This window comes from Bos grunniens, chromosome 1, assembly GCF_055505025.1.
Source record: "Bos grunniens cultivar Pamir isolate PY7600 chromosome 1, Bosgru_T2T1.0, whole genome shotgun sequence".
In the NCBI taxonomy this organism is placed as follows: domain Eukaryota; kingdom Metazoa; phylum Chordata; class Mammalia; order Artiodactyla; family Bovidae; genus Bos; species Bos grunniens.
Genome location: NC_141165.1, coordinates 12,566,113 through 12,582,107, shown reverse-complemented (window position 1 = coordinate 12,582,107; position 15,995 = coordinate 12,566,113). Strand labels below are relative to the sequence as shown.

General features: G+C 54.9%; 1 protein-coding gene across 18 annotated transcripts in view; it reads left to right on the top strand.

Annotated features, from left to right (window-relative positions):
* ADARB1 (adenosine deaminase RNA specific B1) overlaps positions 1-15,995 on the top strand; it is a 117,236-nt gene that overhangs the window by 37,286 nt on the left and 63,955 nt on the right. For all 18 annotated transcript variants that reach the window (XR_015136569.1, XR_015136532.1, XR_015136549.1 and 15 more), the window contains one exon: positions 8,673-8,827. The gene's annotated coding sequence lies outside the window, so the exon portion shown is untranslated. Of the gene's footprint in view, positions 1-8,672; positions 8,828-15,995 lie in introns of those variants that run through there.

Genomic DNA, 15,995 nt, shown 5'->3' with positions numbered 1-15,995 from the left:
GCCCACAGGCCGCTGCCCCCTCCTGCCACAGCCTGCGGCTCTCACAACTTCCTGACGGAAGACCCAGAGTCTTCCGAGGACACCGAGCCCTGCGGCCCTCCTCCTCCCAAAGGAAGGACGGGGCCGGGAGGCTTCTGTGTGCTTGGTTTGCATCTTTGCGATTTGCGAGGACGCAGACTTTCATTCTCTTGGCTTCTTTATTTCTCCTTGCCCTGTTTTGAGTTCTTTTCCGTAATAGAGGGTGGTTTTGGGGACGAGCACCAGGCTCGCCACACTAGTGCACAGTCAGGAGAACACCATTTGGATCACTGGGGAGCCTTGTCGCTGGTGACGTGGGGACTGATGTGTTTTCAGATCCAGCCCACCGTGCCCTCTGGGTATGAACACAAGGAGCTGATGGTGACATGTTGTCACACGTGCCAGGGTTTGAATTTGCTTGTATTTTCGTTATGGTTTTTGTCTCTCTGTTTCTAAGAGAAGTTGGCCATTAGGTTTTAATTCCTGTAACTGATGTCCTCAAGAGGCTTCCAGCCGAGGTCGTGGCGGCCATGAGGAGCATTGGGAAGTGCGCCCTCTTCCCTCCTCTGAGGGTCTGGGAGGCCCTCAGGCTGCCCGCCTCATCTTCATCCTGCCCGTCCTCCACCTCACCTCGTCCTGCTGAGATGACTACTGCACCCGGCTGCGGGGGGCCCCAGGCGCCCGTCTGGGCCTCTTGGCTTTCCTCACTGTGGAAGGGCTACTGCCCATGTCTCTTGCTTGTGGGGGTCTCACCACCCCCTCTCCAGGCCTGGGCTCTCTGGGGTCTAAGCTCATAGTTTTGAATAGCTTCGTTTATTCATCTGGAGTGACTGGGCTGGTCCCGCACCCCCCAGCCACCTGGCTCTTCCCTCCTTCTAGTGACCTTCCCCCTTCTCTTTTCTGATCTCTAACCAAAGACCATTTTCTGGTTAAAAACTTACATTTAGTTCATCTTATGTAAGAGCAGGGAGACAGATTTGAGAACTTTCTATCAAAAATGATTAAAGGTTTTTCTTGTCTAGACAGCTCATCTTCCTGCAATGGATAATAGGATATATTAATTTTCAGTATTTGATACATAACCTTACTGACGGCTTTTAAAATTATAACATTACTTAAGAAATACAGAGATCACATTTGTTTGGGCTTTAATTAAGAGCGTCTGAGAATGTGTTAGTTTGACACATGAATCGGATCCAAGAGGTTGATGGCTGGCCCAGGTTTATGTAACACAGGGACGTGACGGTGGAAGCTGGCGCTGCTGTCACTCAGGGACATGCGTCCTTAGGGCAGTTTCCGCATTATTGGTATTTTTAGACCTTGCAGTGAATGGTGGATCCCTGCACTCCCTGCCAGGGCTGCTGCCCCAGCATCTCTGCTTGTCCGCTCTGGTCTGTACGGGTCTCAGAGTCTTGTTCTTTCTTTCAGTTACAGGAAGCTTCTGAGTTTTGCTCTGCGTGTTAATTCTTCCTGTCACTCTGCCTTCCATACTTGGCTTGTGCATTTCAGTCTGGAGAGCGTTTTGTTTTCTCCAGTTGTTCAGTTCATGATCCAGTCCGGGTTTCTTGGGGGAGTGGCAGGGCCTTCCTTGTGGGTTTCCTGGTGTCTGTGGGCAGCGGCTGCAGACTAGGGGCAGGCAGGCATCCTCTGGGGCAGGTCCCCCTCACCTGCTGCTCTGGGTCCTGTTGTTTGTCGGCTGTGATGGGGTGCGAGGCTCCACTCTAGGCCAGTGTGCCTTTGGGGTCCCCTTGGCAAAGACACCTCCTCTGCTCACCCATTGGTCTCGCTGGTTTGTCCTGAAGGGTGCAGGGGCCGAGGACAGGGCGGGCTCAGAATGCCTGTCCCTCCCCATCTGCTGTACCTGCTGTTCTGGTGACCAGGCCTCTGCCCTGTGCCCAGGATGGAGTCACTCCTGCTCGGGGCTGGTGATGCCAGTGCTGCCCGCAGCCCATGTCAGCATCAACTGTCCTGGGCCCGAGTGTGGAAGGGCAGGGGAGGCCGGGCCTTGGGCGCTGGGTGACGGCTCGCTCTGTTCCTACCAGCCTCTCTGGCCCTCTCTCGCTGCCTCTCTTCCCTCTGTGCGCCTCTCCTTCTCTTTGGGTGTGTGTCTCTCTCTGTGTGTCTTTCCCTTTCTGGGTCTCTCTCTCTCTCTCTCTCTCTTCCACTCCATCTCTGCTGTCTTCCAGTGGAGACCCAGGGCTCATTCCTAGTGTTGGGAACATTGGGTTTCTCTAAAAACGATCATAAAACAATAAAATATATCCAGACAGGGGGCAGCCTCCCACCTACTTAATGAATTGTTTTAATATTTGCAACATGCTTTAATTGCCCATGAAGCATTTGATTGTTGAAAGTTTGAAAAAAAATAACATTTCCTTCAGGTCATAAAAATATTTCCAATAACGTTCATCAGTTCACTTTAAAAAATAAGTGGGGTTTTAAAATACAAGACAAAGTAGTCTTTTTTTTGACGGCAGCCTTTTTGGGGTGCGGTTGACGTATGCCCGGAACCTGCACGTGTAACGGGAGCAGCTGGCTGAGTGTTGAGCCCCAAGGGACCTCGCCCTGTGAAGGTGGTGAACGCCCCCACCCTGCCCTGTCCTGTCACGGTGGATCCTGTGCAGCTCCTGGCTCACGTGGATGGGACCAGGCCATGCGTCCCTCTCTGTCTGGCTCATTTCACTCAGCGCGATGACTCAGAGACCCAGCGTGTTGTTGAAACTGTCAGTGCTTCATCCCAAAGGAATCTTTCTTATGAGGGAAAGGACAGTACTCTTGCTTGCTCAGAAGGTGGGGTAGATCTAATTCACTGAGGAGAACAAAGTCCACTTCGACTGGGGCTATTAAGCCCCAAAAGTGGGGGGAATGAAAGGCTGGTGAATTGAGGCCCTGCTGGGCGGTCCCAAGGTCACGTGAGAACCTGTATCTGGCTGAGCCTTCAGGACCAGGCAGATCCAGTGCTCTCCCCTGGACCCCGTCCCCCTGGCTCAGACTGGAGTGGGCCCTGCTTGGGAGCAATGTCGAGGGTGGTTCTCGGGTGTCGTGGAATAAATGCACTGTCCGGAGCGTTTCCTCGCCGTGCAGGGTCTTGGATCCCCAACCAGAATTTGAACCTGGATCCTGGCAGTGGAAGTGCCGAGTCCTAACCACTGGACTGCCAGGGACTTCCAAGTGGAATGTAAGTAATACAAAAAGAGATGAAATCAAACCAAGGCCTCTGGACTAGAGAATCATTTCCTCGGGCAAGTCTTTCTTCATAGACTTCCCAGAGGAAGTGAGGGCCAGTGCCCCCCGCCCACTTCCCTTCCTTGGGTGTCCCCTTCCTCGGGATGTTTTTACATTTAAGTGCTTATTGTAGTTTTACCACATGAAGCTGCTGCTTGTCTCCACAATGGTCACATACCAGGATCGACTTGATTCTTCTGAAATCAGCCAGGGAAGCTTCTGTCATATCGGAGCTGCAATATCAATGCTCAGAGGTTTCCCTAGTTCAGAACAGTTGAAGACACCTGTCTTCTAGAACTTCCTTTGCATTTTCTCATGCTAGTTGTTGAAGAGCCGCTCTGCCCTCTGGGTGGAGGCAGGATCCTCCGAGTGAGGATCCTGACTCACTCGGCTTCTATGGTCTCCTCCACCCATAGGCCTCATCCCCGGGGCCCGGCCACTGAGCCTCCCAGTGAGAAGCCTGACGTTTCCATCTCTGTCATCCTTCTGCCCCCAGCTGTCCCGGCCTTACCCCTGGCATTGCTCACAGAGCTATCAGCCTGATCTTTCAGAAAACACATCCCAGATTCCTCTATCTCACACCAGCTTCTGCCGAGAGCCCCTCCCCTACCAAAGGCATCCTGAGGGGGGACTCCTGCCTTCAGTCTCAGCCTCAGCTGAGGGGCATCTGCACCCCCTGCCTGGCTCAGTGACTTGGGGGGCCCCTCCTGGCTCAGTGACTTGGGGTCCCCCTTGCAGTCCCTCGTCTGGTGCTCCCCTGTGATCCCACCTCCTGGTGCCCCCTCTCCCAGCCTCTCCTCCTGGTGGCCCCCCATGGCTGCTCTTCCTGGTGCCTCCCCTGTGGCCCCTCCTGGTGCCCTCCCTGCCCGCTCAGTGACTCAGGGGGCCCCCCCTGCGACCCCTCCTCCAGTACCACCCCCTGCAGTCCCTTCTCTGGTGCCCTCCCCAACGGCCCCTCCTCTGGTGCCTCCCCCATGGTCCCTTGCAGCGCCCTCCCTGCCTGCTCAGTGACTTGGGGTCCCCTCTGGTGCCCCTCCCCGTGATCCCACCTCCTGGTGCCCCCTTCCCAGCCTCTCCTCCTGGTGGCCCCCCATGGCCCCTCCTCCTGGTGCCTTCTCCATGGTCCCTTGTGGTGCCCTCCCTGCCCGCTCAGTGACTCGGGGGGCCCCCCCACGACCCCTCCTCCAGTACCGGCCCCCGTGGCCCCTCCTCCGGTGCCTCCTTTGGTGGAAGATGGCAGGACTAGTTAAGCACTTGAAGCGGTGGTGGCAGCAGTGATGCGGAAGCACCCCTGTGTGTCAGCATCCCTCTGCTGACCGTTTTCGTCCCCTGCCTTGAGCCTGTGAAGCCTTGTGTCTCAGACAGTCGGCATCTCTAACATCAGGGAATCTGGTGTGTGTAACTGCATACTCACAAACGGCGCTACACACCTGCAAGGTAGAATGTCGGGGCAGAGTGAGCAAGTAAATGTCCGACTCTGTGACCCCGTGCAGTCCATGGAATTCTCCAGGCCAGAATACTGGAGTGAGTAGCCTTCTCCTTCTCCAGGTCTTCCTAGCCCAGGGATCGAACCTAGATCTCCCGCACTGCAGGTGGATTCTTTACCAGCTGAACAAGGGAAGCCCGGGAATACTGGAGTGGGTGTCTGCTTTGTGTATCTGCACACTTACGAATGGTGCTACGCGTCTGAAAGGTAGAATGTGAGATACTTATTTGGGGGCAGAGTGAAGCCTTGATTTCCAGTCAAGTAAAACTGTAACGATAAATACCACTTCTCAAGGGAATTCGAGAGCTTCATTCAGTCAGCAAGGTTCCCAAGGGCACAGCAGTCCATCGGGTGCCGAGCAACGCGTTCGTGTAATGGGACTAGTTCTGTGTTTGCAGTTAGTGCCCACGAGCTCAGCCCCACCTGACCCTGTTCCACCAGCACTGCTGTGGCATCTGAGCTCCATTTGTCAGCAGAATGGTGAAGCCCTGCAGAAACCCTTGCAGCCTGACTAATGAGTGGTCACGCTGCTGTCAGAGGAGGGTGTCCTGAGCCAGGCGCAGCCACCAGGAGAGGGCTCCGGGAGGTGGTGGCGGTGGCGCCTGGGTGTGTCAGGGACTGGAGACCATGGAGCCTCCAGCTGACAGGGCTCCTCCATGTCCCACCCTGTCCACCCCTTCCGGAGTTTCAGGGTGCCCAGGCCCTGCCCTTCTCCTGTGGCGTGCCGGGTGTATCAAGCCCGGCAGGATCTGGCTCCTGACCCTGTGCCATCAGCTGGCCTCCTATCCCTGCAGCCTGGCTCCCTGCGCGCCTCTTCTCCCACAGGGTCTCTCTTCTCTTTTGCAAGAAATAGGAAACCTCCCTGATGGTTCAGATGGTAAAGAATCTGCCGACAATGTAGGAAACCCAGGTTTGAACCCAGGTTTGGATCCCAGGAAGAACCCCTGGAGAAGGGAATAGCAGCCCACTCCAGTATTCCTGCCTATAGAATCCCATGGACAGAGGAGCCTGGCAGGCTGCAGTCCATGGGGTCACAAAGAGTGAGCCACAAGTGAGCGACTGACGCATGCACTTTCACTGGCAGGAGCGTTCCAGCTGCCTCTCCTGGCCTTCCCTGAGGTCCTGCTGCCCTTTACGCCCAGGCTCCTCGGCTCTCTTTGCTGCTGCAGTCAGTGCCGCTGTCACTGGTCTCGTCTGGTTCACAGTGCAGCAGGTATGGCTGGCCCTGGCCCAGCTTGGGTGTGAATGGGTCGCCTTTCCGTCAGTAGTAGTTCTACAGCACTGCGCTACCCGAGGACACGGGACCTGGGCACTCGGGGCACCACGCATGGCCGTGTCGTTTCCGGGTCATTCTCAGTTCAGCTGTGCTGGGCTCCATCGTTAGTGACAGTGCTCCCTAACACCGTGGGCACCATGGCGGGTTTGTCTTCTGTGCCTTGTAATTTTCTCCTACATCTGTATTATAAGCTGTGTGACTCCTACAGAGGCATGAGGGTCAGGAGAGCGGTTCTGATGACACGTCCATCCTCTGCCTTCCCTAGGGTAAAAGCAGATGTGTCTCAGTCTCCCTCGAGCTCCTCCTTGACCACAGCCCCTCCCCATGTGGACATGGCCGCTGTCCCAGGTTTCAAAATAGCACTGTGCTTGCCGTTCTCTCTACATCAGCACGGAAGCCTGTGTCCCTTGGAATCCAGCTCAACTGTGCCTGCTACTGAGCTGCCAGTAGTGGGGTCATGGGATGTCCTCGTGTGGCCCTCTAGGTTTATTAGCACGGAGGATCACATCAATAGATGTCCACGCATGCAGTCGTTCTCGTGTTCCCAGCACAAATCCAGCCGGATCGCGCAGGATTAGTCAGGACTGCACTCGCTGATGTTTTGTCGCGGGTGTTTACGTCTGTCCCTGGGAGTGGTTCGGCTGACACCTCTTCCTTCCTCCTCGCACTTGGCAGATGTGTTCCTGCTGAGTGTTGGGCGAACTTCCTGGGGGAGCCACCCGGGCATGGACTGTTGTTCGTACAGTGATTTTTTTTCTCTCTTGATTGTACTTCTGTAATGTTGGTAGTCTAGTCAGATTTTCCATTTCTTCCTGAGTCAGCTTTGATGAGTTGCATTTTTCTTGGAATTTGCTCATTTTACCTGAGTTTACAAGGTTTTTGGAGCAGCTCCATTCTGGGGGGTTTCTTGCTGCTTAACTTGCACACCCAAGACTCAGCTTCAGAGAACAGTCACGATGTTGTTCTGCTTGTGTCTTCATGGGTCAGGGATTTGCAGGGCGTGTGTGGATGGCCTGTCTGTGCTCTGCAGTGATGGGGATCTCAGCTGGGCTCGCCCAAATATCTGGAGGTTGGCCATGTGTCTGGAGCCATCATTTAGGCTGATGCCTAGGTTCATTGGTTCTTAGTGTCCTGCCCAAGGAGGCTTCGTGAGTGGCATGGGGTGGCACCTCACGCAGCTGGGTGATGATGGTTGGGCAACGCTGGGCACGGCTCTGGGCACTCGGCTCAGAACCTTTGTGCTGGACAAGATGGCTGTGTGACCGTAACCCCAGGCCTGAGGGGCTCTGCAGCGAGTGCCCGTCACACCTGGTGATGCTGGAAAGGAGATGGGGACGCCATGTGCCCTGTCCTCACTGACACGTTCTAGGGGCATCTGAGCCAGTCACAGCAAAGAGTTGTGGCGGAGCCTGAGGACCTGCAGCTGTGGCTATGTAGAGGGAGGGTCCTGGTGGCTGGGGATGGGGTCTGCACAGCTTGGCCGCGCTGTGGTCAGATGCACTGCCCGCCCGGTCTTGCCACTGCCCCTCTGAGACCTGCCGCTCTCCCCACAGACGTGGGCCGGTAGGTCTGCACTGGAGAAGCAGTGTCGTTTGGATATCAGTTTGTTTTTCAGAAAGAAAATACGGGTGCTCCATTGTCAGGTCTCATAGGTATATCAGCAAGTTCCATCGTCCCACTGGTCAGGAGGAAGTGATCTGAAGAGTTGTTTCCTGGGCTCCGCTCCAGACACAGGGCGGGCTGTTGGCGCTGACTGGGGCGGGAAGGGGCGGGGGGATGCCGAGCCCGCAACTCCAGGTCTGTCTGGACTCACACACGTGTGCACAGGCCTGCGAAGGTGGCATCTGCTCTCTCAGAAGATGGGTCCGGACAGGACTCTGCCCGAGGCCTCATTCCTTGGCGTGTGGTTGGTGCTTGTTTGCGCTGGCCTGTTGGCAAGTGGAGATCTGATGGTGTGTGTCACGCATGCCTCTGTCATGGCAGGGGGTGAAGGTGGAAGTTATCATGGGGCATCTGCTTTAAAAACCAAGAACACGTTAAGAGTAAGTGAAACATATCTAGGAGTTGTTCAGTCGCTCAGTTGTGTCTGACTCTTTGTGACCCCATGGACTGTAGCCCGCCAGGCTGCCCTGTTCATGGGATTCTCCAGGCAAGAATACTGGAGTGGGTTGCCATTTTCTTCTCCAGGGGTTCTTCCCGACCCAAGGATTGAGCCTGCATCTTCTGCATTGGCAGGCAGATTCTTTACCACTGAGCCACCAGGGAAGCCCCCATATTCAAGAGAGGACTGGTTTTTGGGGGGGCTGTGCTGTGCTGTGCAGCCTGCAGGGTCAGTTCCCTGGGAGAGGACTTTTCATGAGCAGCATGTGTTATGGAGTTGTTTTCCCTGGTGGCTCAGAGGTTAAAGCATCTGCCTGCAATGCAGGAGACCTGAGTTTGATCCCTGGGTGGGGAAGATCCCCTGGAGAAGGAAATGTGCAACCCACTCCAGTATTCTTGCCTGGGAAATCCCATGGACGGAGGAGCCTGGTGGGCTACAGTCCACAGGGTTGCAAAGAGTCGGACACAACTGAGTGACTTTACTTTTTCACTTTGACTTCTGCAATGGTGGAAAGGCTTTATTGTTGGATTAAAGTTAACATGAAGCACGGGAACCGTCTGTTGCAGGGGGAAAGCTTTCCGGTCGGCATGGAGAGCTGGACAAGGGCCTGAAGGAAGACAAGGGCCTGAAGGAAGCTTGCCGAGCCGGCGCCACGCTCGGATCATCTCAGCTCCACCCACTCTGCAGGGCCCAGGCGGCACAGGAACACGAGGGAGTCACGGTAAGAGTGGAACCTGTAAACCTTTGCTAACTTTCGACTCATAAAAAATACCTCTGGCCCCACGTAAACTCATTAGTTAAGCCTTTTGGCTGGCCGTTTAAAATGCATTTTGTTAGGAGCTTCCTACAGATGGTCTGTTCCTGTCCTCACAGCCTCTCAGCTGGTGCTCTGCTGCCCCCCAGTGGCCGCCGCGGGTGGCCAAGGGCTGGGCATTACTGGGGACTCGCTGTAAAGCCTTTACCGCAGGTTACTTTCTTTGAGGTAATTAAAAGAACATTTCTTCGGTACTTATTGTTGGTGACTATTACATGATTCAGCGTCTGCTCTTGAGGGAAGCTGAGACGATAGCTAATCCCGGTAGTTAGTATGACGTAAGGTTAGTTTGTGGCCTGCAGAGTGACTGAGTCAGGAAGGTCGAGCACTGAACTTTCACATAGGTTTTTTTCTTGGGGAAGAAGTATTATAGGAAGTGGCTGCCAGGGGCTGCTGCTTGCAGAAAGAAGGCGTTCTGTGTTCGTCCACTCCCTTGCTGGGGGCTGAGGCGTGTCAGCCAGGACACAGCCCCCACTGGGCCGTGGTGGGCGTGGAGCCCATGGGGTTGCTTAGGGGCAGGAGATGTGCCATGCCTGACCACAGGGCCCTGGAATTGTACCTGGAAAGCCCCACCTGTCATTTCTGTGTCCTTAGACATCAGGAACATCAGGTCCCTGGTTTCCAGGGAAACCTTTAAAAGAGGTTTTGTCTAATCTTCAACTGGTGCTTTCTTTCTGTTGTCTTTTTTTTCCCTCTTGTACATAGCCAGCAAGTGTACGGAGAGGGCAAACCATGGTTACTTTTACCACTGCTTGTGCCAGTAGGATGGAGTTGTATTTTTAACCACAACTCATCTTTTAGTTCAATTAGTGATCTTAAACCAGTTTCTCTGTAGCCAGAGTTGATTGGGAGATGGTAAAAAGCCCAGACTGAGACCATGCTTCAGCACTGCAAGTGAGCTGGGGTTTACAGCCACCTCCATCCAGGGTGCTGTAGGTGCAACGCTTTTGTTTAGTCGCCCAGTCGTGTCTGACTCTTTATGACCCCACGGACTGTGGGTCACCAGGCTCCTCTGTCCATGAGACTTCCCAGTCAAGAATCCCGGAGTGGGTTGCTATTTCCTTCTCTAGGGGATCTTCCTGACCCAGGGATTGAACCTGTATCTCCTGCACTGGCAGGTGGATTCTTTCCCACTGCGCCATCAGGGAAGCCCCCAAAACATTGCCCTCTTAGGCCCATCTGGGATTCAAACCCAAGATCTCCTGTTTACTGGACAGGTGCTTTCACAGCTAAGCCACAGAGCCAATCATAATGTGATGTGAACTATCATTTTAATTATGCTGTTGAAGTGAATTGGAAAGTGTTTTTGAATGTGACGTAAGCACGCACTGAAGAAGCGAATTGTTTTCAATCCTGTGCACAAGTCAGTTGTCCCTGAAGGCACGGGAGAAAAAGCAAGGACAAAAGGTGGCATCCGAAGCAGAACGGAGAGCGGGATGGTCAGACGCCCGGAGTCAGGGATCAGGTCTTCTGCTGAGTCTGTGCTGATATGTGGTACCTGCAGAGTGGACACTTCACATTTGTTTCATAAAATGAGAGCTAATTCTAGCAACCGTAATCCCGTGTATTAATCTTTTTTTCACAGTGATTTGAAAAAGAAAAAAGCACGCAAGTTTCTGGCTGGATAAAGTATCTCTTGGCTGACGCGCTCCTGCTTGGTAGCCTCATTTGCTGTCTGGCGGGAGCGCTGCAGGCAGCCTGTATTTTTAGCTCCAGGCCAGTCCCTGCTGCCACCTCTCTTGCTCCTTAAACAGGCTGAAGTTGCTTCCTGTGCCTCACAGGTGAGAACACCTTCTGAGGCTGGGGCCTCTTGAGGTTGTGCTGTGGAGCCCCTGCAGAGTTTAAGGGCCCGTGTGCTGTGCGGGCCAAGTTGCTTCAATCATGTCTGATTCTTTGCGACCCTATGGACTGTAGCCCATCAGGCTCCTCTGTCCATGGGATTCTCCAGGCAAGAATACTGGAGTGGGTTGCCGTTCCCTTCTCCAGGGGATCTTCCCAACCCAAGGATCGAGCCGAGTCTCTTACATCTCCTACATTGGCAGGCGGGCTCTTTACCACTAGTGCCACCTGGGAAACCCTTAGGCTCCCTCAGGGGGTTAATTTGAGGGGGTCCCAGGGAGGCCTGGCTCTGCTCAGACACTGAGGCTTTCCTCAGTGTCTCATTGCCACCAATCCCCGCAGTCTGCTTATGACAAATATGTATAGACTCCCCCTCTAATTCTGAAATGAAATCATTACACTTATGACCATATCCAAATGTAGTAAAAGAGAAATTGAGGACGCACGATGAACGGCTCTCATGTGGACCTGTGAATGTCCTGTGCTGCCCACACGCCTGTGGACGCAGAGCTGCAGGCGCTGCGATGCTGACGTGGGACTGCGGTGCCTACTGGAGTGGGGTGGCCCTCAGCTCGTGGACTGGCTCTCAGAGCTGCAGGATGCGGCCCTCTCTGCCTTCACACAGCAGTTATACTCTGGACGCTGGGTGTGTGGGGAGTTGTGACTGTATTGAAACAGGCCTGGTCTTGTGTCCCCATGAAGCTCTTTGTCACCTGCGTGTCAGTCCTTCGGGCAGGACAGTTATTTCTGGGATGGTCCTGCTTGTCTCACACATTCCCTCTCCCTATATGGTGCCCGAGCGCCCCAGCCCTGTGACGACCGGACCACGTCCACACGTGGGTACCACTGATAGGAGCCTTGGCAGAGAGAAGAAAGTGGCAAGGAGGGTGGCCTCCAGATCCTCAGAGGCCTGCTGGGAGTCCTGAAAGCTGGCAGCTGTGGGCCTGGGAGGGTCCCCTGGGGCATCAGGCAGGCCCTGGCAGGTGCAGGTGACCCCGGGGGCTCCTGACTAACCCCAGTGGGGGAAGCAGGAGGCAGCACTGCGAGGGCACCTAGTGCTCAGGCAGGTGGCTAAATCCTCACATATTGGGGTAGAAACTTGACTTTCCCCCCTCACTGTGATTTATTGGCGAACAGAATCTGTTTAACACAGATGACACTTCAGTTTACAAACATTTCTGAAGGTCAGTGAACTAAAGAAAAGTTTGGCTGAGAATGAAGAGTGTCTCAGTGTGCTTCTGGCATGAGTCACTGCTGCCGAGAAGGTGTCCTTGTGTGGCCTGCCTGACTCACCAGCGTCAGCTCAACAAGGGGCGTCCAGGCAGAAGCGTCCCTGTTTGTGAGGTCACGGGTCTCGGGCAGCCAGGGGCAGAGACTGGCCCTGTGGGACCCCGGTGCTGCCCAGGGATCCGAGGTCTGCCCAGCTCAGGTCTGCCAGTGTTCACTCTTCTGCTTGGGAACCAGGAAGCCGAGCGGGAAATGGATACTGCCGGGGACCATGCTCTTCTCCTGGAGGCTTCTGCATGTGAACCTTGGTGGTCCAGTCATCACTCACTGGGAAGCTTGTGTCCTGCCTCCTGGGGCGGCGAGGGCCTGCTTCCCCAGGCCATGTGGAGGAGACGCGCGCAGGGTCCAGAGAGCCCAGGTCGTGGGCGTGGGTGGTGTGGCTGGCGTGGCTGGTGTCGTGGGCGTGGTTGGCGCAGTTGGTGTGGCTAGCGTCAGGCAAGCCATACTTCCCCGGCCACCACAGGTCACCCGCCGGCTCAGTGCGGAGTGTGAACCCAGTTCTGTCCTTGGAAGCATCGGTGGTCAGCATGCCCATGGACTAACTTCTTGTCACTGAAAGAAACCGCAGCAAATGTCCTCCAGCTGTCTCAGGGTCAGGGCCAGATTCCTTGCTCCCGCTTTCACCTGGTCCAGAGTTTAGAGGCCCAGGGGCCCTACCCAACCCACGGAGTTACTTGTGGTTGCAGGATGCAGGCCTTTGGCCCCAACCCCATTCTTTCCTCCACCCTAATTGGGTGAGCCCACCCAGGGAAGCCAGCTGATTCGGGACCTTCATCGTATCTGCACATCCCTTCCCCATGCCTCCTGTGGCAGTAGGCCCGTCATGTCTGCAGCTCTGCCACCATCAAGGGGAAGGGAGAAGCAAGGTGTGGAATGAAGTGTGGCGCCACTGACGGGGAAGAACTTACTGCACCCGCACGTGGTTGAGGTGTGTGTCTGAGGTGTGTGTGCCTCTCAGGATGTGTATCTGATCGGTGTGTACCAGACAGGCAGAGGCCTGCGTGCTCTCTAAGCACATAATGCATACAGGCCCCTGCAAACCAATATGGACAAGACAGTGGGGAAAAAAGGGCAGGAAAGCTTGCACAGGTTTGGCACCAGAAATGAAATAGGGGTGGCCAGTGAACATATGAAGCAGTGCCCACTGGCAGCGAAACCCAGCATGTCTGGAGGTTGGGCCAGCACCAGCCCGAAAGCCACCTGGGGATCCTCCCGGAACCATCCCCAAGGTGGGCACCTGGGCCCCAGGTGGGCCTGGCATTCTACTTCTGGGGCCTGTTCCAAGATATGTGCAGTCTAGAGATTGAGACCCTGGCAGCAGCCCTTGACTGAGTCTGTGTACGTGGACTTGAAGCCAGAGTGGAGAGCTGGTTCCTGGGGAATCCTCCCCTGCTCACCCTCTCCCCATTCCTGCTGCTTGGCACTCCCGGTGCCCAAGGAAGCCCTGAGGGTGTTACCGCAGCTGTTGTCTCAGCACTCAGTGCAGGATAGACAGTTAGAAGCTGCTGTGAGCATACTCACAGGGAGACCTTATGGGCTCATCAGCAGAGCCAGGAAGTCATTCTGAAACTGCTGGCCTGCTTCTGCGCCTCACTGCCCATCAGACAGGCTGGGAAGGATGGGGGCCTGCTAAGTGGTCAGGTGCATGGAGGGTGCTGCAGATGGACTTCTGGGGGGCTTGGGGTTGGGGCGAGGCTGGGATGAGTGGACCAGGGCCTGGAGCTAGGGGGAGGGAAGAACTCCATCTTCTCCCCCCACCTGGACTTCACCTTCTGGGAGGGCTGTCCCCAGGCTGTCGCCCCTGCCGCGGTCCAGCTCCGGCCTCCTCCCCACCCCTCGTGGTGGGTGATGGCGCGGACCAGGCACTGGGTTCATGATGTCCTGGCTGATCTTGCATAATTGGGGGTGCCCCCTTCAATGTCCTGGGCCCCTAACGCGCCTTCTTTCTCAGCTCCAGGGCCTCAGGTAGGGGCTCAGATGGCAGGGAATGTCTGAGTGAAGCTTCTTAGCACCTGCAGCAGTGTTCAAGGAAGATCTCTGTTGCACTCTGGACCCAGTCTGTCATTTATCTAGCAGATACGTGCCTTCCACCTGTGGGCAGGCACTAATGGAGGCCCTTGGGACCTGGAAGCAGAGGAGTCATGGTTGCCACCAGGAAGTGCTGACTGTGAGGGGGACCTGCAGGCCAGGGGTGGGACCTCTCCCAGGGGGCAGCATCCCAGCAAGGACCCAGGAGGGGACCCCATGTGCCTTCTCTGCATATCCCTGGCTGAGGGTGGCTGCAGGCAAAGTAGTGCTCAGTTAACCTCACGAGTGGGCTTCCCTGGGGGCTCAGACAGTAAATAATCTGCCTGCAACGTGGGAGACCTGGGTTTGATCCCTGGGTTGGGAAGATTCCCCTGGAGGATGGCATGGCAACCCAGTCCAGTTTTCTTGCCTGGAGAATCCCATGGACAGAGGAGTCTTGTGGGCTGCATTCCATGGGTTTGCAAAGAGTCAGACACAACTGAGCAGCTAAGCCCAGCGAAACTCAAAAATATGACTCGGCAAATAAAAATCCAGTTGCCTTTGCAGTGTTGTGTGCCGTTGCATCTGTTGTTCTTGGAGATTAATTGGTGATTTTTTTCTAGCTGTTTTGAGCTCTAGTCAATACTAGACTCAATACTAGATAATAGAATCAGACACTTAAGACTGATGTGTAAAAGAAAAATTAAGAGATTCATTTATATTGTTTAGTCGCTAAGTTGTGTCCACGTCTTTGTGACCTCATGGACTACAGCTCACCAGTTTCCTCTGTCCTCCAGTATCTCCTGGAGTTTAATCAGATTATGTCCATTGAGTCAATGATGCCATCCAACCATCCCAGCCTCTGTGGCTCGATCATTGTAGATACAGGAAAATCTGGTGTCCTTTCCTGTGTCCTCACGGAGGGAGTTTTAGAAATACTAGCATCGCCCTCTTGTGGATGGGTTTATTACGTAGTCACCACTCTAAAATCTGAAAGGCTGAATCTGTGAGACCCCCTGGCCCTCCTGTGCACATGGAGAATTCTAGAAGATTGATGTTTCCTGACCATCTTATGAATGCACTCTTGGCTGTGCCCAGGACGTTGTGGACTGCTGCTGGGTTTGTGGTCCACGTTTTGAACGTGAACTGGGACATTCCATGTGGTCTCTCATCACTCCCAGGAGTTTGTCAGGTGGCAACTGGCAGCAGTGATGAGACCTCCATGGGCCCAATTCTGGAAGAACAAAGCCCAGAGCCGCTTAGAGGACAGGGCGGGTCTCTTGGTTCCTGGGGGTCCTCAGGCCTCTGCAGTGCTGCGCAGGCAGGCCCTGGAGGACGGGCGTGGCTGGGGGTGGGTAGGAAGCAAGTGATGACAGTGGTGTCTGCTGCTGCTGAGACGAGAGTGGGGGCAGAGGCCGGCGACCTGCACTCTAGGCAGGGCTGCAGGCTTCATGGGGGTGGGGAGTCCTGAACATTGTGTATTTTCCAAGCAGATGGTACGGGGACATGGGCACGGAGCAGGGGATTGGGGACAGGAGAGGATCCCAGCAGCCTAGTGGGCCCAAGTGGGCTGCAGCTGTTGGGGTGGGGGCATGGAGGGCACTTTAGCCTTATCATTGGGTCGTGCCTTTTTTGTTCAGTGTTATCCTCTTCTCCCTGCATTCTTGCATTGTCTGGGGTGGTGGAGCGGGCAGTGAGAAGTGGCTCCAGTCCAGTTTGGACTTCGGCCTCCATAACACAGCTCTGTGCTTGAGGCAGTTTGCCGGCTTCCCAGCCTGGTCTCCTTGAGTGATATGTCACCCGTAGCAGTGAGAGCTGGTGGCACCGTCCTCTGCTGTCCTGATGAGAGAAACCGTGCTTTCCAGTCTTTTCCAACTGATTCATTCTGTGTTTGGAATCCATGCATTCCTTCTTGAAATCCACATACCTTTTATTTCAAATT